General features: G+C 35.0%; 1 long non-coding RNA gene and 1 pseudogene across 1 annotated transcript in view; one reads left to right on the top strand and one right to left on the bottom strand.

Moving 5' to 3' along the window:
- The window catches only part of LOC138842660 (uncharacterized), a 373,402-nt gene that overhangs the window by 113,450 nt on the left and 236,265 nt on the right, over window positions 1-23,687 (top strand). The window lies entirely within an intron of this gene.
- LOC115857631 (U6 spliceosomal RNA) lies at window positions 11,331-11,430 on the bottom strand (annotated as a pseudogene).

The following is a 23,687-nucleotide window of genomic DNA, read 5'->3' as shown; positions in this document are numbered from 1 at the left end:
CACACTCAATTTTTGTGATTCTAAAATAATTTGTAAAGGAGAGACTAAAATGAATTTTGATGTCACAGGAAGAGATGCATTAAAGATGAGGAAACAAACTGGGTAATTTGTGAATATAAATCTATGGATATATTCAAAATGCATTAGACTATAGTCTCTTAAAGTATAGGAACTATTTTTTTATCAGTCTTTGTTTACACAAATGTTTAATTAAATAAAAATATATATCCCAAATTATATTTTAAAAGTTCAATTTTGTTTCCTTAAGCAACTAAGATAGTTTTTAAAAACCTCAAAGATTGAAGTATAACTTTTTGTTCATTAGTCTCTTCATAGCAATTTTAAATAATTTTACATTTTTAAAATAAAATGTGTTTGGATCAACTCCAACATAATTTTGCATATTAAATTATTTTTCTTTTATAGAAATAATAATTGAGAGTGGCTTAGCATAATTAACAAGCAAAAAACTTACAAAATAATATTCTAAAGACAAAGAAAAATTCAACATTACAGAATTGTCTTCTCTCATGAAATATCAGGCAGATGGTAGAGATCATTGTGGTTCTTGATGAGTGGGAAGTAAGAACATCTCCACATTGTACCATGGACAAGTGTCAGCAAACAAGTACATTTTTAGTGTAAAATTTAATGGAACCCAATATTCTACTTTTATAGTAAAGTGTCTGTGCTCAAATAATCCTTATTTTGAGATTCTCTAATGATGCCTGATCCATATCTTAGGCCGGGAATTCCCTGTAATATTTCATTAGGTTTGTCAACCAGATTTATTCATAAATGAGAATAAATGAACATGTCAGCATAAGTTATTGTGGTAATTTGTGAAACTGTTAATGAGATATTTTCTGAGCTCATAAAAGGAAAGAGCTATGTCATTAAATTACTGCACAATAATTTTATTTTGATACAGTAAGTGAGCTGATATTTTATCAAAAATGACACCCTGATGCATCAGTGAACTGAAGATGAACAATTAAATGTTCCAATGAAGGAGGTCTGATGTTATTTAGATGTAGGTAAGATGGAATGTGGAGTTAAAAAAAAAAAGGGTTATTATTTTGAATTAATTAGATATGTTTTTTAACTTTTTAGAATGTAATTAGGAAACAATAATACGAATTGCCCTATTTAAAAAAAGATACACTCAAACATTTTACAGTGTAACAAGTATGTGGTGTTCTTGAATGTAGACACAAACATTAAGTGTTTACAGGATGCTTAAGGGATAAACAAGTCTTACTGTGGGCCTATAGGGACAATCAGATAATCATGGGTGTTAAATTTGGGTTCTGCTGTGCTATAAGGAAAGAAGGAAAAGGACATGGACACAAGAGAAAGAAGAATATGTGTGTTTATCTCAATTTGAGCAGTATTTAAAAATAAACTGTATAAGTACTCTAGCAAGAAAGGGAGGGTGGTGATGTTAGTAGATAGCACAGGACATTCTATCAGAAGGAGGGAAAAATTGAGCATTGGAATGGAAGACATCTCTCCCTGGATGGAGAAGAGGGAGCACCTGTAGTTTACTAGACGCTGACATTGGAGCTACAGGGTTTGTGAAGAAACCAGTTCATTCAGTGTGTTCTTCAACATTTTATTGTCATCACTATGGTATCCAGGGAACCTGTACAATTTTTGTGATGCCTCTGGGAATATTAGAAACCAACTCTTCAAGGTTTGAACATCTCAAAGGCAATACACAATATGTTTACAACCTCTGCATATAAGGACCTAAGAGTAAAAACAGGAAAACATACATATAGATAGACCTTCATAGTACATCATTATAAGTATAGCTCATCAATATTCTTTTTTTTCCCTTAAACTATGTTTTCATTTTTTCTCCTTTAATGTTCCTGGGTAGATGAACACCTTTCTAAAATTTCTCCTACCTGTGGCTTTTATTTAACTCAATAAGAATATCATTCCTGGCTCTCTTCCTCAAATAAAAGCTAAGTCAGACTTACAAGGTTTGGAGTGGACTAATCTTAAACCTGAGTGTTAGATGTAATCACTGATTTCATAAGAAAATATTTACTGGGTGCTTGCTGGCTAGATGGCTGTAAGTAAGAAGCTGGGGATACACTTAAATATAAGAGATTCCCTGTGCTGTAGATCCTATAAGTTAAGTAGGAATATAGGAGACACACGTAAAAAGGAAAATCAGTTATTAAATGAGTTCATTAAAAGTTCTATAATTCTTTAGAAAGGCCACAAACATAGAGGTATATGATAGTTAAGAAGGCTTTGTGGGGAGAAATGCCTTCAGTTGGAACATATAGCAAAGACAATAATAACTTTAGCATGCTTTACATTTGTATAAAAATTGTATATGTGTTATTTAATTTGCTTGTTACAAGAACCATGAACATTTTTACTTTGATCATTTTTTAAGCTACTGAACCTCAAAGAATTTATGGTAGAGTTGGGAGTCAAATTCAGGCATTTTGTTCTGTTACTTATACTATTTGATACAGTGCCATTCAATGGAGGACTTAGACCATCAGATAAACTCTTTAGAGGAACTTTATTACCAAAATCATGGTGGTAGTATAATAGTAAACAGCATGGGACCTGGTGTTCATATCCTGGCTTTATTCCACTTTAGCTATGTGACCTCTGAGAAATTTTTATACCTCTATTTCATCTATAAATCATGAAAATAATGTTACTCATATAGTTGTTTTGAGGATTAATGAAGTAATACCTGCAAAGTCCTTAGACTAGTATCTAGCTGTATCAATAGTTCTCAGATTTTGGGTTTTAGGACCCTTTTACAAACTTAAAAACTGTAGTGCATCCTAAGGAATGTATATGTGGGTCATAGCTATCAATACTTGCCATATTAGAATTTTTAAATGTCTTTATTAATTAATTAAAAATTACAACAATATACCCCTTACAAGCTTAAATAAATAACTTTTTTTAAGGAAAATTAACTATATTTTCCAGAAAAACAAATTTAGTTAAGAGTGGATTTGTTACATTGTTACATTTTTTCAAGTCTCTACTATTTTCTGTAATGAAACAGAGATGGATTATCATATCTTTTTCTGTATGCAATCTGTGGTGATATGTTGTTTTTGTAGAAGTATATGAAGAGAATCTGGTCATACATAGATATGTAGTTGGAAAATGGAGAAATATTTTTAAAAGCTTTTTCAAAATTGTGGATTTTCTTTGATAGTACACCAAATCTTGACAAATGATAGTTTCTTAAAGATTTGTTGCAATGTGGAATTTGAAATCATATTAGTGAACTTTTAGAGCTCTGTTACATTAAAATCCATTGATCTATCATGTACTTTGAATGGATTTTTTACTGATGAATAGCTTTATAGCATCATGCGTTGGTCACTTGAAAAATGTTGGTTAACTTAATTATGCTGATCTCCCAAATGTTGCCACATTTCATTATGCAATATCCAAAAATCACATTCATTAATGTCACCACCAATTACATTAGATTTTTTTTCATTATTGGGAAGCTCTTATTTAATTATTGGGAAGCTCTTAAGCCTATTATGGTAGATGCAAGTTTTTTATACCTCTTATTTTTGCTTGAAATCCTGAATTTTATTATTAATAAATGATTGTTTTCCTTGAAGTATAAACTCACTTTGTTCCTTTCTGTGAAAATTTCTGCCAAATAACCATCTGAATAATTGTAGTTTGTCTATCAGTTGTTCTTTCAAGTAAAAATTCCTTTCTATGTAAAAAGCAGCTAGTACCACTCAGCATAAATAATCACACATCTGATTTTTCTGGAGATGATCATCCTATGTTAGTAGGCAGCAGAAATGCATATGTAAATTTCCCATTTTATCACAGGGAAGAGTAAAAAAGACATATTTATGGGTTGTGATTCAATAAAATTAATAATTTTTATTGTTTTGTGGATATTCTTAAGTGAATCTGACTTTCTTTTTTATTTTTTAACTGTGTATGGTGGTGGTAAAGGATACAGTTTTGTACCAGTGCCCTGGTTTGTGCTGAGATACTAGCAATGTTCTCCACCATTGCTTTTGCATCTTCCACAGTGAAAATGGCAAACAACATTTTAGTGCTACAAAAATAGATTTGAGCTCATGAACCCCATAAAAGTGTCTTGGGGACCTCCAAGATCCTTGACCACACTTTGAGAACCACTGTACTAGGCATTCATGTTAAATCTATTATTATTAAGAAAGAAGATCCAAGGTCTGTGCAAAGAATTAGTAGCGTAGGTAAATGTGAATGGCAGATTCCTATCGGCAATACACTTGGGAGAAGTAAGAGCCAGTTGTAGAGAGTTCTGTTTTATAAAGGACTCTGTATTAAACAATTAAACAAAGGAAGACCTAACATTTTAGTTGTTTTTAAGGCTGTATCAGGATGTCTCCATGAAGCATAGCAGAATAATTCTATCCAAAAAATGGATAGGCCATATAACTGTATAGTCCAAATAGTGTTTGCAGGTTTGAGTTGTTCACTGTTGTTCAAGTGTATTACTTTTGTATGCATAATTTTGTCGGACTAGATGTGCATGCCTTTATGTAATATGTATCCTTCATGCCACTCAGCCCAAAGGACAAGGTATATATATATACTTATTGATCAGTTATTTGCTACCACACAAGCCATATTTTATAGTCAAAGTTGGTATGTGGTTCTGTAACACAGACCCAGAAAGAGTGATTGTGTACTTAGTAGATGTAATCTTTGGAAGTTATATCTAGATGGCATTTCTTTTATATGCTTCTTAAAGAAAAGTATTATCCTATTCCTTCTATACCTCTCATTTACAATATTTATCTGGAAAGGAAAATTCACTAAGGTATTCACATCCATTAGGTTCATTGTACTAGAACCATTCTTAAAATTTAGAATTAACTTATTTATATAGAACTTTGTATTTTACAGTAAACTTCTTTTTTAGAATAAATAAACAAATTTATTTTTAAAAAACGGATATAAGTAGGAGGATAATGAAAATATTGGGTTGGCCAAAAGATTCATTTGTTTTTTTCTGTACGATGGCTCTAGCAGCACTTAGTTGTCTTTAACTTCATTCAAAATAATTTTGTTAGACTGTTTGTGACAACTGTCATATCAGCGTGCATTTAAAAAAAGACATCAAAATTGGTGAATTATTGTGTAGCCATTTTATTGAAGATGGAAGAAAAAAAAGCAACATTTTTGGCATATTAGGCTTTATTATTTCAGGAAAGGTAAAATCACAACTGAAACACACAAAAAGATTTGTGCAGTGTATGGAGAAGGTGCTGTGACTGATCGAACATGTCAAAAGTGGTTTGCGAAGTTTTGTGCTGGAGGTTTCTCTCTAGATGATGCTCCACGGTCGGGTAGACCAGTTGAAGTTGATAGCAATCAAATCAAGACATTAATTGAGAACAATCAATATTATACCACGAGACAGATAGCTGACATGCTCAAAATATCTAAATCAAGCGTTGAAAATCATTTGCACCAGTTTGGTTATGTTAATCGCTTTGTTGTTTGGGTTCCACATAAGTTAAGCGAAAAAACCTTCTTGACCATATTTCCGCATGAGATTCTCTACTTAAACATAATGAAAACGTTCTGTTTTTAAAACAAATTGTGATGAGCGATGAAAAGTGGATACTGTACAATAATGTGGAATGGAAGAGAACGTGGGGCAAGTGAAATGAACCACCACCAACCACACCAAAGGCTGGTCTTCAACCAAAGAAGGTGATGCTGTGTATATGGTGGGATTGGAAGGGAGTCTTCTATTTTGAGCTCCTTCCGGAAAACCAAAATGATTAATTCCAACGAGTACTGCTCCCAATTAGACCAACTGAAAGCAATACTCGATGAAAAGCATCCAGTATTAGTCAACAGAAAACACATAATCTTCCATCAGGACAATGCAAGACAGCATGTTTCTTTGATGACCAGGCAAAAATTGTTACAGCTTGGCTGGGAAGTTCTGATTTATCCACCATATTCACCAGACATTGTACCTTTGGATCTCTATTAATTTAGGTCTTTACAAAATTCTCTTGATGGAAAATATATCAATTCCCTGGAAGCAAAGGAAAAAAGGCACCTGGGACAGTTTTTTGGTCAAAAAGATAAAAAGTTTTGGGAAGACGGAATTATGAAGTTGCCTGAAAAATGGCAGAAGGCAGTGGAACAAAAGGGTGAATACGTTGTTCAATAAAGTTCTTGATCAAAATGAAAAATGTGCCTTTTACTTTTACTTAAACACCGAAGGCACTTTTTGGCCCACCCAATAAATAGTTAAACTATGTCTTCAAGCACTTTTTTTTCTTCAAGAACCTTTAAATTTTGTTTTAACATGATTTCTTTTCTTACACATGCCTATTTTATTACAGTAAACTTCCTGATACATCATCCTCTCATTCAATATTATTAAAATCCTCTGCAATCTGAGCTCTTATCTTTATTTAACTGTTCTTCCTAAGTGACCCTCAGGCCACAAAGCTGAGAATCAAGGATCAAGCATTTAACAAAAATCTTCTGAATTTTGTTTGGTCCTAAAACAAACATACTATACTTACCCTCATTTTATATTAAAAATGTGCAATTTGTCACACTTCTGTATATAACAAAAATGTTAAAACCTTCCCCAAAACATACTTTTTAATCTGACATGGTCAAAAGACATAAAACTATGGTAAAAATGTTTGCAGCTCCGCCTCTGTTTGCCAGCAGAGGTTGCTCTTAGGTTAGTGATTACCTTGAGATTACATGATATCAAGAATATTAAGCAGCTGAATGGAAGCTACATTATGATGTAATTATGCAGAAGTTAGATTTAAATTGAATAATAACTACTTGAGTGACTCTTACATGTGTGTTAATCTCCGTATCATCAGAAATTATGCTCTTTACAAAGATACCTCTGTAGCAGAGCAGAAAGCGACATTCATGAAATGAAAACTGTTTATGGCTTGCCAGGAGCTAAGAATTGCTAATTTAGAAAATCAGAAAAAACTTGAGGCTAATCAAGATGGATTTATAAAATCATATACTTATTCTAATCTTAGCATTTCTTTGGTTTGCTAAAAAAAAGTGCAAACCTGTGCACATCTGTTTAAACAAATGTAAAAGTACAGGTAATTGCACATATATGAGAAAAATATTTTGTTATAAATTTTAAATTTAAAAAATATTTACTTGGTGATAAGCAGAACGGATAAAACTAGCAGTGATGTGCAGCCTATTTCATTTTCTTACATAGATCCATGAATGTGCCAAGTTCATTTCACAAAGAATAATTGTAGAGTTTGAATTCCCTTGTGGTAATTCTGACATATAAAATTAATTAAATCCAATACTTCATTAAAATGGTACTTTAAAAACCTATTTAATTAAAAAAAATTTAAATGTCAGAGAACATTATGAAATAGAACTTTTATCTTCATTGTTAGGAATTTGAAGCTTTGAAGAAAGAAAAACTTCCAAGAGTAATATGATATTTATTTTGCAAATATACATTTGAAACCAAGAAGCATATGAAATACCATTTTAAACCACTTTGTTAGTAATAATAGATTATCTATAACAATGCTCTATATTGGGGGTCAGCAAACTTTTCCTATAATGAGCCAAGTAATAAATAATTTAAGTTTTGTAGGCCATATGCTCTCCATAATAACTATTTAGGCACACTGTAGCACAAAGGCAGCCATAGACCGTATGTAAAGGAATGACTGTGGCTTACTTTTGTTAAAACTTTATTTACAAAACAGCTGGTGGACCAGATCTGTTTTGTGGACGGTAGTTTGCCAATCCCTGAGCTATATCATAATATTACAGAAAAAAAACTAAATGATTTTTATCAATAAATTTTTATTTCAACTCCACTTATTGTTTCATAACATCTGTTGGGGACATGGCATTTTTTGTTATACTTTACAATATGTTACAATTAGATTAATGTGTTTCCATTATCAATATTTTTACACCTGATGCCATAGATTATACCCTTTAAATATACAGTATATGTATTTTTTCATTCCAGTGTTACTACCTTTTATAAGTAAAAATTATAAACAAAATTTAAAATGTCACTCTTTGGAAAAATTTTCATATGTCCTATAGTTAAAGTTACTAGAAATTATAACCCTTGTTTTCTTTCTTTTTCTTTTTTTTTTGCAGAAATGTTTATTTTATCCCAGATTATTTTTGCTAATTTTGTGTTATTTTTTGGTCATATATTAAAAATAATATATTAATATATAACTCATATTGGTTTTATATTAGACAGGCAATAATAGTTTCAGTGCTAAGATATTCTGTAAGAATATGGATAAGTAAGGTATTTTAAACTCCTTCACAGAAGAGCTCAAATTCTATCTTTGTTATTTTATTTTATTTTAAAAATTACTATTGTTGTGATCATTTGGCTATTATAAGGAGAAATTTTGATTGAGCCATTCTCAGCATTGCTCATCCAATTGACAGGCCTGATGATAGTTGACCATATCAAATATTATTTAGAAGCCATTGTCCCAATAATGTCTAACCAGTAGTAATGGGAGTAATAATACAAATAATAACAATTGGAAACAACTGTATTTCACTTTATGATTGCCTGCTTGATATCTTGCAAAAGAAGAAAAAGAGTCTTAGAAAAATTTGCTTATTTGTTTAGTCAACCTACCAAAACTATTTATTGAGATTTTTAGGTATATAGGCAGGAGCAAGTTATACAACTTGCTCAAAAGTGAGATGACGGAGTTGTGCTTCACAGTACAGCAGTCTGTGGCCGACTGCTTCTCAGCTGGGAAACCACATGGATCTCATATAACTTTGCCTTCGTTCAAAAACATCTGATTTCTGAATTTATATACAAACCCTATTTGTTTGCTATTATGATCACATCACTACTGATTTAAACATATAGCTGCTATGTTACCATATGCATTGGTATTAAAGATATAAATAACATACAAGTCTACATATACATTTTAAATACCTTTAAATATTGAAATATCTAAACACTATCTTCTAAAAAGATGTTTCTTAAATTTAATATATTTAAGGATATGTTTTAATGAATTCTTTAGAACCAACAAAATTAAAAGGTGATCTTCTACAGTATTTGTTATTAAGCCCTCTATGTATCATATAAGAATTTTTATATTTCTTGTAAAGAGTCATTGTTTATTTAGAATTTAATATATGTTAAAATATTTTCCTGTCACAACTATTAGCTCACAACAAAAATTTTAAACCTGAACTTTTAAACTAATTTCATGTAATTTCAGTTAACCGTGGGTCTGAAAACCGTATAAATGTAATTTTTTAAATTCAAATTTAATTTTGAAAACTGCCCTTTGGTAAACTAAATGCATGCTTTCTTCAAACCCTTAAAATGATTACATAACTGTCTTAAAATATTTTATTTGCTTAATATGTAAAAATATTTTCCTATGAGGTATTAATACTTTAATACTGACATTAAAATGAATGTTTTTCCATTAGGAAAAATAGTGATGTCGTTCATGCATAGAGTGTTTTCGGACTTCCATTTCTTTAGTGGAGAAAACAAGGTCACAAATAATTTAGAAGAAAATTTAGATCACAGTTGGCTTTTCTGCCAAGAAATGGAAAAAAAAAATTTAAATTTTAGCTTCCTGATATGCATCCAGGATATGCATATATTCAAATATAGGTAATTTTCATCTAAGAGCCCAAGAAATATGCATGTTAATATAAGACATTTTAAATACCATATCTTGATTTCATACTATGCATATTTAGGTACATGTGACTTGTTTCTATTGAAATAAAGCATTAATTTTGGTCACATTCAAATGTTACCAAGGATATACGTTGTATTTGGATCTATTGGAGCTGTCACTGGTTGTATGTTATCCTGGTTTATGGTAAGGGAGGGTAATATGGAATAAACTTGAGCCTAGACCTAAACTTCCTCCATGAATGAACATATTTATCTGTATACTCTAGGATTAAGACCATGTCTCCAGACAGTACTCACTACTTAAAAGCCATCTGAAAATAAAAGTGGGTTTTGTATTTGGTTCCTCAGTTTATCCTCACACAAATTTAGCACTACAATCACTTCGGTTAATCTGTAAAGTGTGTATATCCAAGCAGTATGACTAGACCATCTTTCTAAACTAAGTCTTATGTACAGTATTTTATTGAACTGTTAACTAGTGGAAAATATTTAAAAATAAATAAAAGAGAGAGAAAGGAAAAAAGAGACACAGAGATAGAGAGAAATCAGTTATTAGATTTTAAAGTAAAATAGTTGGGGGAGATTAGGGCTTGGCAGCTGAAGATCTATCATATTCACAGTTGCCATAATGTACTTTATTTTTTATTTATTTTTTATATTATTTATAATATATATATAATATATATTATATAATATATAAAATATATAAACATATAGCTTATATATATATAACATATAGCTTATATAGCTTATATATATAAATATATATATAACATATAGCTTATATATATAAATATATAAACATATATTATATATAATTATATATAATTATATATATATAATTATTTATATCGGAGTATAATTGCTTTACAATGGTGTGTTAGTTTCTGCTGTATAACAAAGTGAGTCAGCTATATGTGTACATATATCCCCATATCCCCTCCCTCTTGCGTCTCCCTCCCACCCTCCCTACCCCACCCCTCTAGGTGGTCACAAAGCACCGAGTTGCTCTCTATGCTATGCAGCTGCATCCCACTAGCTATCTATTTTACATTTAGTAGTGTATATATGTCAATGCTATTCTCTCACTGCATCCCAGCTTACCCTTCCCCCTCCCAGTGTCCTCAAGTCCATTCTCTACATCTGCGTCTTTATTCCTGTCCTGCCCGTAGGTTCTGCAGAACCTTTTTTTTCTTTTATTTTAGATTCCATATATATGTGTTAGCATACGGTATTTGATTTTCTCTTTCTGACTTATTTCACTCTGTATGACAGTCTCTAGGTCCATCTACCAATAACTCAATTTCATTTCTTTTAAAGGCTGAGTAATATTCCATTGTATATATGTGCCACATCTTCTTTATCCATTCATCTGTCGATGGACACTTCGGTTGCTTCCATGTCCTGGCTATTGTAAATAGTGCTGCAATGAACATTGTGGTACATGACTCTTTTTGAATTATGGTTTCCTCAGGGTATATGCCCAGTAGTGGGATTGCTGGGTCATATGGTAGTTCTATTTTTAGTTTTTTAAGGAACCTCCATACTCTTCTCCATAGTGGCTGTATCAGTTTACATTCCCACCAACAGTGCAAGAGGGTTCCCTTTTAAAAATATGGAATGCTTCACGAATTTGCGTGTCATCTTTGCGCAGGGACTATGCTAATCTCTGTATCGTTCCAATTTTAGTACATGGGCTGCGGAAGCAAGCATGCCATGACGTATTTTAAGTACAGGCCTTGACACAATAGATATGCAATGAATATTTGCTGAATAACAAATGATTGAACAGTATAGGATTTTGATCCTCCAAATCTTTATAGAAGGTTTCTTGTATTTTTTAAATAAACAAAGAAGAGTGCATATTATATGCTGGCAGTTTTCTAAGAATTTTATGAAAATTAATTTATTTAATCTTCCTCAAAATTGTATTAGGTAGGTACCAATTTTATTCCTATTTTATGATAGAAAGATTTACTAACTTGCCCAAGATCAAAGCTAGACAGACTCTGTACAAGGTCTGTGCTCTTAATCACATCACTAATTCTACTTCACATAACTGATACTGAACTGTGTGCCACCCAAATTTTATCAAAATCCAGCTGAGATTGTGAGTTTGTATGTGTGTTTATATATGTGTGGCAGGAAGGGAGGTGGTGCTTAAGAGATGTGGCCTCTTCCCATATCTCGATGCCAGTGTTCTCACCCTTTTTTTCTTTCCTCTAACATAACTGGAGTACATACTACTTGGATTGGATTGTGCATACCAGAGAAAATACTCTCTTAGTGAGCATTTTAGTCTCAGGGGTGAAAAATGGTATAGTTAAAAATTGATCTCCCCCATCAGGTTCTTCCCAGGTGAAGCATTCCTCTCTTTTATTCTTCTTTCTCTATTCCAATGCAAATCTATATTCTGAAACTCAGTATTACATTTATTACAAGGAGGTTGTTGGGATGCATCACATCACTTAGCATCTCCTAAAGAGAGATGTTCCTAAGTGCCAACAAATCTATTGCTTTCCTCAAACAATTGATATGTTTATATTTTGTAGACGTTGTAAACTGAGAGGCAGATCATGTTCCATTTTTGCTTTGACTACCATAATATGATATTTAAAAGTTGCAACTCTTTTTTTAAAAGTTTTTATAAATGTAATGACCTGCACAAACCTGGTCTAGTTTTCACCCAGTCTGCATTTTCCCTTAGCCGTAATGCTCAGCAATTTAACTGTAGGTATTTTAAAGGCAGCCTTTATTTTTTAATAAAGCAGTGTAAAATAAATAAAATACCAAGGGTAAGAGAAAAAATATAGTAGTCAAAACGGTTGCTCAATGTCAAAAAATTGGAAATAGGATGCTTCTATAGGCAGGTGGTAGGGAATCCAGGGACAACGCAATAACTGAATGTCTAAGTTAGCACGTTTCAGCTGACTCCTGAAAGAATGTAGTATGGGGCAAATTACCAAGACAAGCACTTATGGGTAAAGCACCCAGGTTTAAGAGCTAGTACATACACTAAGGAAAGTCTAGTTGAGAAACCCAAAAGTCATTCTTGATGATTCTCTCACCCTTAACCCTATTTTTAAGTTATCAAATCTAGCTGATCCTGTCTGGGAAACCTTCTCATATGCTCTTCTTTATGTTTATCTCCTGTGGCACCAGTCTCACCTGGAATACTGCAATGACCTCATAGTTGGTTTCCTCTTCCTTCTTTTGTCTTCCTAATGAAATCTTCATATTTTAGCCAGAATTGTCTTTTTAAAAATCACGGCCATAAATATGTCTCTACAATGTTTATATTCCTTCAGTGGTTCCCAGTTTCTGTTAAAATGAAATCTGGGGGCTGATGTGTCTTTTTGTTTTCCATTCCTTGCCACTCTTTTAGCTGCTCGTTTCAAACCACTTTCCCTTGTGACTCAGCCACACTCACCTGACTCAGGTTTCTAGAATAAGTCCTTTTCCTTCCTGCCTTAGGGCTATTGCACCTAGCACTTCTCTCTCCCTTCTCCCCTCCCTTACCCCTACTTACAGTCTTCTTCCTGCCCTATGTCTGGTTAATTCTTTTTCATCTTTTGCATCTTCATCTCATAAACCACTTTTGTAGTGATGATTCTCCCTGGACCTCTCAGCCTGGGTCAGAGCCCTTGCTCTATGCTGTCAGTGCATGCTGTACTTCTGTGTGTGTCAGTAATGTCTGTATTGCCAGCACCTAGCAGTCTTGGGCATGCAGTCATTCCTGTATAAATTGTTGTTTAATAAAAGAATGAATGACTAGCAGCAACGATGATTTCGTACTGATTTTCATTCAGTTGAACTAAACATCTTAAATTCTTCGTGGTTAAGGTCAGAAATGGTCTTGGTGGCAGAGTCAGGCTACGCAAGTAACCAGGATTCTCATGATTCCAGAGCTATGGGGAAAGGAGACAAGGCCTGATAGATTGCTTCTATATTCACATTAAGACTCCAATCAGCTAGTAGATTTTAGAGAAGGTACTCCATGATTCTGAACTATGATGTCAACATGTTTTCTTAGCTAACAGCGTTCCAGTTAAAAGAATTTACACAGCTGATGTCTTTCATAGCGTACAAGTATAGGATTCTCCTGAAATCTTGGAGTGAAGTTTTGCTGTGAAATATAGCAAAATTATTCCTGGGTGCCCTTTAAGTGAGAAAGAGACAGAGAGAGAGAATATGAATCTTGGTCACTGAGGATCCCAAGCAATCTTATGATGACCATTTTGTCTTTATTCCCATTACTTCATTTTGGAAGTTAATCTATGAAACGCTATGTGTTTTTTTGCACTTAAACTAGTGAGTAAAGATTCATCTTTAAATACCATTATGGGTGAGTATGTTAATTTATTTCTCTGATATATTTTGTACTAATTCATGAAATAAGATCAGGACTCATTCCTTGATTGGCTTACTGAATAACGGAACCTGTTGATTTTAAAGAAGACTGGCATATTTTAGCAAAATTTTTTTAATTATATAAATCATATAGGCCAATAATAGAGAATTTGGAAACTTTAGAACACTAAAGATTTGTCCAGCTACCCAAAAGCCAGTACTGTTACTTCTCTGGCACTTTGCCATGTGTCTTTTAGAGGAAAACTCTGAACTTGAAATACAACCTCAGAAACACCAAAGGATACACAATATTAAGTAAGAGATAAGGCAGCTTACTAAAAGGACCTAAGGCTGTAAACTCACTGTGGCTAGGCAGAAGCTGGGTGTCAATCATACAGCTTACAGGAGAAAAGATGTGGCAGGGTAGAGATGAAAATGTTGGTTTAGTTAATTTAAATAAACTTTACAGTATTTATTTTCAATTAAAAATTGAACTATGTTGTCACTACTAAAACTGCTTATTTCATTTATATATACACACATATATATGTTATAAATATATATAACATTTTACATAGATGTCTGCCATAAAGGAAACAAAGTTTTAGCATAAATAGTACTGAAATTTGAATTGTTAATTATTATAACATAATTATCATTTTTAAAGTTTTTAAATTTTTTGTTATCTATTTCCAACATTAAAACTTGTGATTGATCTCAACATCCTTGAGACTATGCCCTGACCCACTTCCAAGAAAAGAGGAATGGCCAGTCGCATGTCACCATTTAACCTGATAAGAAAATTATGTATGCTTTTGCTGTTGAGTGGATCTTTACATAATCAGATTACAAGAAAATATAAGGTAGTATTTACAATTTATTATTTGTAGTCTGTTTTATTTTATTCTGCTTTTGCTACCCTAAATGGTCTAGGTCAGCCATCTCCAACATTTTTGGCACCAGGGACCGGTTTCATGGAAGACAATTTTTCCATGGCGGTGGGGGTGGGGTGGTTCAGGAGTTAATGTGAGCGATGGAGAGCGATGGGGAGGGCAGATGAAGCTTTGCTCACTCGCCGCCACTCACCTCCTGCTGTGCGGCCCAGTTTCTAACAGGCTGCGGTCCGCGGCTTGGGGATTGGGGACCCCTGGTCTGGGTAATGGGAGAGAAAAATTTCATATTGCCAATATTATATGCATATTGCAATACATCCTTAGATATTTGGAATACTTAGAATTTATATTATTGGAATCAGAAATGTAACTCATATGCCACAATATTTGTGCTGATTGTTTTGACAGACATCTTTTTGTAACAAATAACCCTCTACCCTTCCTTAGTAAATAGGTGATTCTGAATGTAAGTTATACTTCTCTTTATGATATATTTTTTAAAATATTTATTTATTTATTTATTTATCTTTGGCTGCATTGGGTCTTTGTCCCTGTGCACGGGCTCTCTCCAGCTGCAGCGAGTGGGGGCCACTCTTCGCTGTGGTGTGTGGGCCTCTCATTGTGGTGGCCTCTCCTGTTGCAGAGCATGGGCTCTAGGCTCATGGGCTCCAGTAGTTGTGGCATGCAGGCTCAGTAGTTGTGGCACACGGGCCTAGCCTCTCCGTGGCATGCGGGACCCTACTGCACCAGGGCTCGAACCCATGTTCCCCGCATTGGCAGGCGGATACCCAACCTCTGCGCCATCAGGGAAGCCCCCTCTTTATGATTTTGGGTCCTAGCTCTCACCTCTCTTCTAAGGAAAATATCTTCATTATATTCCACAATGTATTCTATGCCACATCCTTTGAGTTTCGCTGCTACAACTGGTAACATTGGTAGCAGTACCGTTAGCATACCTGCAACACTGGTAGCAGTACATTGGATAAACCAAATTGAGATTAAGAAGAGGAAGAGGTTATAATAAAATTAAAACAGCACAGAACACTAAATTGAGAATTTTATGGAGAAAAGTTTCTATTTTTGCCTTTGATTGCTGAGTACTTCATCAGCTCCCTCAAGTAAATTTGCTCCACACAGTACCTTTCTTTTCTTATCTTTCTCTTCTTTTACTTCAAGCCAGTATATCTGATTAAGGAATCATGCCTGTTTCTTGGCAGCAGTGGTGACTTGAAATCATAAAGAAGGAAATTCCTTCCAACATACGAAGTGTGCTCAAAAGGTGCTGGACAGCTGAAAAAGCATGTTGACACTGTGTACTGCATGATCATTCCTGTCTGGCTGGAGTATAAAACTAATTTTTCAGAATAATATAAAATTCTAAAAATAGAGCTGACAAATTCAAATTCAGGAGAGTCTTAAGCATCAGACTAATGAACTGAGACGATTTGGCAAATGAGGTACTGTCAGGGAAGGAAACGATATAATAGTGCATTGTTTTTAGAAGATTAATTTGGCAATAATATATGGAAGAGAAATAAGAGCAGAATCAAAGTAGTTAAGAGGTGTTTGCAACAATGAAATTAAGATATCTCATGAGTCGTTCCTTTTCAGTCCTGGTGGCAGCATAAATGAAAAGAGGTGGAGGACAGTACAATGATATATATATATATATATATATATATATATATATATATATATATATATATATATATGTACTGTGCAAGTTGATTTTAAAGAACTTGACAGTGATGTGAAGGTAAGTGAAAAAAATGATCTAAAAGTGGAGGCTGGTATACGGTAAGAGAGTAGAGCAAGGTGATGGATTAGATTTTTGTCTTAATAAGGGTTTGTAGTAGAACACTCAGGTGGACATTCAGTTTTGGGGGATAGACATTAACGAGGAAGGGGCTAAGTGTATGGTAAAGCAAGCATTTTAAAATATAAATGTTGGAAGGAGAGATACCTCTTTCTCTGAGACCAAATGATAGAATAAGAGATAAATATGGTAAAAGTAATTTGCTGAGTTTGGGAGGATATTACCTGAGGAAGTTCACACTGGGAGTTGTTATTAAAGTGTGTGTGAATTGGGGATTTAAAGAGATATGGCAATGTGTAAATTTTGGTATTGCTTTCTTGGAAGTATGCTAGGGAATGAGAAAAAAACGTATGAACTAAATATTGTTTTGTAATAATGAGTCCTACTAAAAGATGAAGGCCATGTTTTGTTTCGTTTTTTTAAAGGGGAATTTGGCTTCATGTATTTAAATCTTTAACCAACAATAATTTATGGCCTGGAAGTAGAGAAAGGACAATAAACTCTGGGAAAATCTGAGCTTAGGGTGGGTGCAGTGATGGAAATAAAGGTCGTGATGTGTTCTGCAGTCTATAACTAGAGATTAAAGAACTGAGTAAATTAGCACGATTGAGCGATAGGAGTTTATACTGAAAATATAAAAAGCAGATTTATTGAACCTGAAAGAAAGAAAAGATAAAGGGTTTATGATAGAGAGAAAGCATCTAATTTAAGATCTTGAAGGTGGAGAAGTTCTGTGTGATGTCCATGCTGATGAGAATATGATGTGGGGCTTGAAAAACATAACAGATTTTAAGGAAAGAAGTTACTAGGTAGACGATGGATTGGCAACAGAGGATATGGGATTGAAAGTATGAAGAGGAACATGGAAAAAGAAGAAAAATAATCCAGGTGTTCATTTTGTTTTAGCTGAAGAAGTCACATTTCTAAGGGATTCCATGTGTTTAGTAGATGGGAAAGTTACAAAACTTCTAAAAGGATCATAAACAGCCTGACTTGAATTTGAAGCATCAGGAAAAGGCTGAGCTTTCAAAGTTGAAAGTGAACACATTTACAAGTAAAAGAGGTTTAAATAGGATGAAACTGGCAGCATGAATATGAAGAAGTTATTATTTTATAGCTTGGGAATCCACCTTTTCTATCTCCATCCCCTTTAGCAATATGTCTCCTAAATGATATTGGAAGCCAATGGAAAGATGAGTTTGTTTGTTTTTTAATCATTTTACATTTCATGTTCTCTTGTTCTAAGAATATCTATGTATAAAATCAGGCCAAGATGCACATAGTTATTAACGATATATTCTTTTTATTTTAGTTTATTTTTAATTTTTATTTTTTTAAACATCTTTATTGGAGTATAATTGCCTTACAATGGTGTGTTAGCTTCTGCTTTATAACAAAGTGAATCAGTTATACATATACATATGTCCCCATATCTCTTCCCTCTTGCATCTCCCTCCCTCCCACCCTCCCTATCCCACCCTTCTAGGTGCTCACAAAGTCCCGAGCTGATCTCCCTGTGCTATGTGGCTGCTTCCCACTAGCTATCTATTTTACATTTGGTAGTGTATATACGTCCATGCCACTCTCTCACTTTGTCCCAGCTTACCCTTCCCCCTCCTGTATCCTCAAGTCCATTCTTTAGTATGTATGTATCTTTATTCCTGTCTTGCCCCTAGGTTCTTCATGACCATTTTTTTTTTTTTTAGATTCCAATATATGTGTTAGCATACAGTATTTGTTTTCCTCTTTCTGACTTTACTCTGTATGACAGTCTCTAGGTCCATCCACCTCACTACAAATAACTCAGTTTCGTTCCTTTTCATGGCTGAGTAATATTCCATTGTATATATGTGCCACATCTTCTTTATCCATTCATCTGTTGATAGACACTTCGGTTGCTTCCATGTCCTGGCTATTGTAAATAGAGCTGCAATGAACATTGTGGTACATAACTCTTTTTGAATTATGGTTTTCTCAGGGTATATGCCCAATAGTGGGATTGCTGGGTCGTATGGTAGTTGTATTTTTAGTTTTTTAAGGAACATCCATACTGTTCTCCATAGTGGCTGTATCAATTTACATTCCAACTGACTGTGCAAGAAGGTTCCCTTTTCTCCACACCCGCTCCAGAATTTATTTTTGATAGATTTTTTGATGATGGCCATTCTGACTGGTGTGAGATGATATCTCCTTGTAGTCTTGATTTTCATTTCTCTAATGATTAATGATGTTGAGCATTCTTTCATGTGTCTGTTGGCAATCTGTATATCTTCTTTGGAGAAATGTCTATTTAGGTCTTCTGCCCATTTATGGATTGGGTTGTTTGTTTTTTAATATTGAGCTGCATGAGCTGCTTGCAAATTTTGGAGATTAATCCTTTGTCAGTTGCTTCATTTGCAAATATTTTCTCCCATTCTCAGGGTTGTCTTTTCATCTTGTTTATGGTTTCCTTTGCTGTGCAAAAGGTTTTAAGTTTCATTAGATCCCATTTGTTTATTTTTGTCTTTATTTGCATTTCCCTAGGAGGTGGGTCAAAAAGGATCTTGCTGTGATTTATGTCATAGAGTGTTCTGCCTATGTTTTCCTCTAAGAGTTTGATGGTGTCAGGCCTTAAATTTAGGTCTTTAACCCATTTTGAGTTTATTTTTATGTATGGTGTTAGGGAGTGTTCTAATTTCATTCTTTTACATGTAGCTGTCCAGTTTTCCAAGCACAACTTATTGAAGAGGTTATCTTTTCACCACTGTATATTCTTGCCTCCTTTATCAAAGATAAGGTGACCATATGTGCGTGGGTGTATCTGTGGGCTTTCTATCCTGTTCCATTGATCTATATTTCTGTTTCTGTGCCAGTACCATACTGTCTTGATTACTGTAGCTTTGTAGTATAGTCCGAAGTCAGGGAGCCTGATTCTTCCAGCTCCATTTTTCTTCATCAAGATTGCTTTGGCTATTCGGGTTCTTTTGTGTTTCCATACAAATTGTGAAATTTTTGTTCTAGTTCTGTGAAAAATGCCAGTGGTATTTTGATAGGGATTGCACTGAATCTGTAGATTGCTTTGGGTAGTAGAGTCATTTTCACAATGTTGATTCTTCCAATCCAAGAACATGGTATATCTCTCCATCTATTTGTATCATCTTTAATTTCTTTCATCAATGTCTTATAATTTTCTGCATACAGGTCTTTTGTCTCCTTAGGTAGGTTTATTCCTAGCTATTTTATTCTTTTTTGCAATGGTAAATGGGAGTATTTTCTTAATTTCACTTCAGATTTTTCATTATTAGTTTATAGGAATGTAAGAGATTTCTGTTCATTAATTTTGTATCCTGCTACTTTACCAAATTCATTGATTAGCTCTAGTAGTGTTCTGGTAGCATCTTTAGAATTCTCTATGTATAGTATCATGTCATCTGCAAACAGTGACAGCTTCACTTCTCCATTTCCAACTTGGATTCCTTTTACTTCTTTTCTTCTCTGATTGCTGTGGCTAAAACTTCCAAAATAATGTTGAATAATAGTGGTGAGAGTGGGCAACCTTGTCCAGTTCCTGATCTTAGAGGAAATGGTTTCAATTTTTCACCATTGAGGAGGATGTTGCTGTGGATTTGTCATATGTGGCCTTTATTATGTTGAGGAAAGTTCCCTCTATGCCTACTTTGTGGAGGGTTTTTATCATAAATGGGTGTTGAATTTTGTCGAAAGCTTTCTCTGCATCTATTGAGATGATCATATGGTTTTTCTCCTTCAATTTGTTAATATGGTTTATCACATTGATTGATTTGCGTATATTGAAGAAGGCTTGCATTCCTGGGGTAAACCCCACTTGATCATAGTGTATGATCCTTTTAATGTGCTGTTGGGTTCTGTTTGCTAGTATTTTGTTGAGGATTTTTGCATCTATGTTCATCAGTGATTTTGGCCTGTAGTTTTCTTTCATTGTGACATCCTTGTCTGGTTTTGGTATCAGAGTGATGGTGGCCTTGTAGAATGAGTTAGGGAGTGTTCCTCCCTCTGCTATATTTTAGAAGAGTTTGAGAAGAATAGGTGTTAACTCTTCCCTAAATGTTTGATAGAATTCTCCTGTGAAGCCATCTGGTCCTGGGCTTTTGTTTGTTGAAGATTTTTAATCACAGTTTCAATTTCAGTGCTCCTGATTGGTCTCATATTTTCTAATTCTTCCTGGTTGAGTCTCAGAAGGTTGTGCATTTCTAAGAATTTGTCCATTTCTTCCAGTTGTCCATTTTATTGGCATATAGTTCCTTGTAGTAATCTCTCATGACCTTTTGTATTTTTGCAGTGTCAGTTGTTACTTCTCCTTTTTCATTTCTAATTCTATTAATTTGAGTCTTCTCCCTTTTTTTCTTGATAAGTCTGGCTAATGGTTTATCAACTTTATCTTCTCAAAGAACCAGCTTTTAGTTTTATTGATCTTTGCTCTCATTTTCTTCATTTCTTTTTCATTTATTTTTGATCTGATCTTTATGATTTTTTTCCATCTGCTAACTTTGGGTTTTTTTTTGTTCTCTTAGCTTTTGCTTGTCTGTAAAGGTTTTAATTTCTTCATCAAATCTGAATGAGATCCTTGCTGAGTAGAGTAATCTTTGTTGTAGGTTTTTCTCCTTCATCACTTTAAGTATGTCCTGCCACTCCCTTCTGGCTTGCAAAGTTTCTGCTGAAAGATCAGCTGTTAGGCTTATGGGGATTCCCTTGTGTGTTATTTGTTGTTTTTCCCTTGCTGCTTTTAATATTTTTTATTTGTATTTAATTTTTGATAGTTTGATTAATATGTGTCTTGGTGAATTTCTCCTTGTATTTAACCTGTATGGGACTCTCTGTGCTTCCTGGACTTGATTAACTATTTCCTTCCCCCTATTAGGGAAGTTTTCAACTATAATCTCTTCAAATATTTTCTCAGTCCCTTTCTTTTTCTCTTCTTCTTCTGGGAACACTATAATTCGAATGTTGCTGCATTTAATGTTGTCCCAGAGGTCTTTGAGACTGTCCTCAATTATTTTCATTCTCTTTTCTTTATTCTGCTGTGCAGTAGTTATTTCCACAATTTTATCTTCCAGGTCATTTATCCGTTCTTCTGCCTCAGTTATTCTGCTATTGATCCCTTCTAGAGTATTTTTAATTTCATTTATTGTGTTGTTCATCACTGTGTGTTTGCTCTTTAGTTCTTCTAAATCCTTATTAAACATTTCTTGTATATTCTCCATTCTGTTTCCAAGATTTTGGATCATCTTTACTATCATTATTCTGAATTCTTTTTCAGGTATATTGCCTATTTCCTCTTCATTTGTTAGGTCTGGTGGGTTTTTGCCTTGCTCCTTTATCTGCTGGGTGTTTCTCTGTCTTCTCATTTTGCTTAACTTACTGTGTTTAGGGTTTCCTTTTCGCAGGCTGCTGGTTCGTAGTTCACATTGGTTTTGATGTCTGTCCCCAGTGGATAAGGTTGGTTCAGTGGGTTGTGTAGGCTTCCTGGTGGAGGGGACTAGTGCCTGTGTTCTGGTGGATGAGGCTGGATCTTGTCTTTCTGGTGGGCAGGACCATGTCTGGTGGTGTGTTTTGGGGTTTCTGTGAACTTATTATGATTTTAGGCAGCCTCTGTGCTAATGGGTGGGGTTGTGTTCCTGTCTTGCTAGTTGCTTGGCATGGGGTGTCCAGCACTGTATCTTGCTGGTCGTTGAGTGAAGCTGGGTCTTGGCATTGAGATGGAGATCTCTGGGAGATTTTCGCCATTTGATATTACATGGAGCTAGGAAGTCTCTTGTGGACCAGTGTCCTGAACTTGGCTCTCCCACCTCAGAGGCACAGTCCTGACGCCTGGCTGGAGCACCAAAAGCCTGTCTTCCACACAGCCCAGAATAAAAGGGAGGAAAAAAAGAAAGAAAAAAATAAAATAAAGTAAACTAACGTTATTTAAATAAAAAATAATTATTAAGAAAAAAATGTTTTAAGTAATAAAAAAACAAACAAACAAAAAATGGACAGACAGAACCCTAGGGCAAGTGGTAAAAGCAAAGCTATACAGGCAAAATCACACACAGAAGGATACACACACGCCCTCACAAAAAGAGCAAAAGGGAAAAAATATATATATATATATCCTTGCTCCCAAAATCCAGCTCCTCAGTTAGGGATGATTCGTTGTCTCTTCAGGTATTCCACGGATGCAGGGTACATGCAGTTGATTGTGGAGGTTTAATCCGCTGCTCCTGAGGCTGCTGGGAGAGATTTCCCTTTCTCTTCTTTGTTCGCACAGCTCCTGGCCTCAGTTTTGGATTTGGCCCCACCTCTGTGTGTAGGTTGCCGGAAGGCGTCTGTTCTTCGCTCAGACAAGACAGGGTTAAAAGAGGCGCTGATTCGCGGGGTCTGGCTCACTCAGGCCGGGGTGGGGGGTGGGGGGGAGGGGCACGGAGTGCTGGGCGGGCCTGCGGCTGCAGAGGCCGACATGACGTTGCACCAGCCTGAGGCGCGCCGTGCGTCCTCCCGGGGAAGTTGTCCCTGGATGCCGGGACCCTGGCAGTGGCGGGCTGCACAGGCTGCCGGGAGGGGAGGTGTGGATAGTGACCTGTGCTCGCACACAGGCTTCTTGGTGGCGGCAGCAGCAGCCTTAGCGTCTCATGCCCATCTCTGGGGTCCGCGCTGTTAGCCGCGGCTCGCGTCTGTCTCTGGAGCTCCTTTAAGCGGCGCTCTTAATCCCCTCTCCTCGCGCACCAGGAAACAAAGAGGCAAGAAAAAGTCTCTTGCCTCTTTGGCAGCTCCAGACTTTTTCCCGGACTCCCTCCCGGCTAGCTGTGGTGCACTAACCCCTTCAGGCTGTGTTCACGCTGCCAGCGCTCAGACCGAAGCCCGAGCCTCAGCTCCCAGCCCCGCCCGCCCCTGTGGGTGAGCAGACAAGCCT

Source organism: Globicephala melas, chromosome 4 (assembly GCF_963455315.2).
Source record: "Globicephala melas chromosome 4, mGloMel1.2, whole genome shotgun sequence".
Lineage (NCBI taxonomy): Eukaryota > Metazoa > Chordata > Mammalia > Artiodactyla > Delphinidae > Globicephala > Globicephala melas.
The sequence above is the reverse complement of the archived record's forward strand: the minus strand, read 5'-3'. Positions and strand labels throughout refer to the sequence as shown.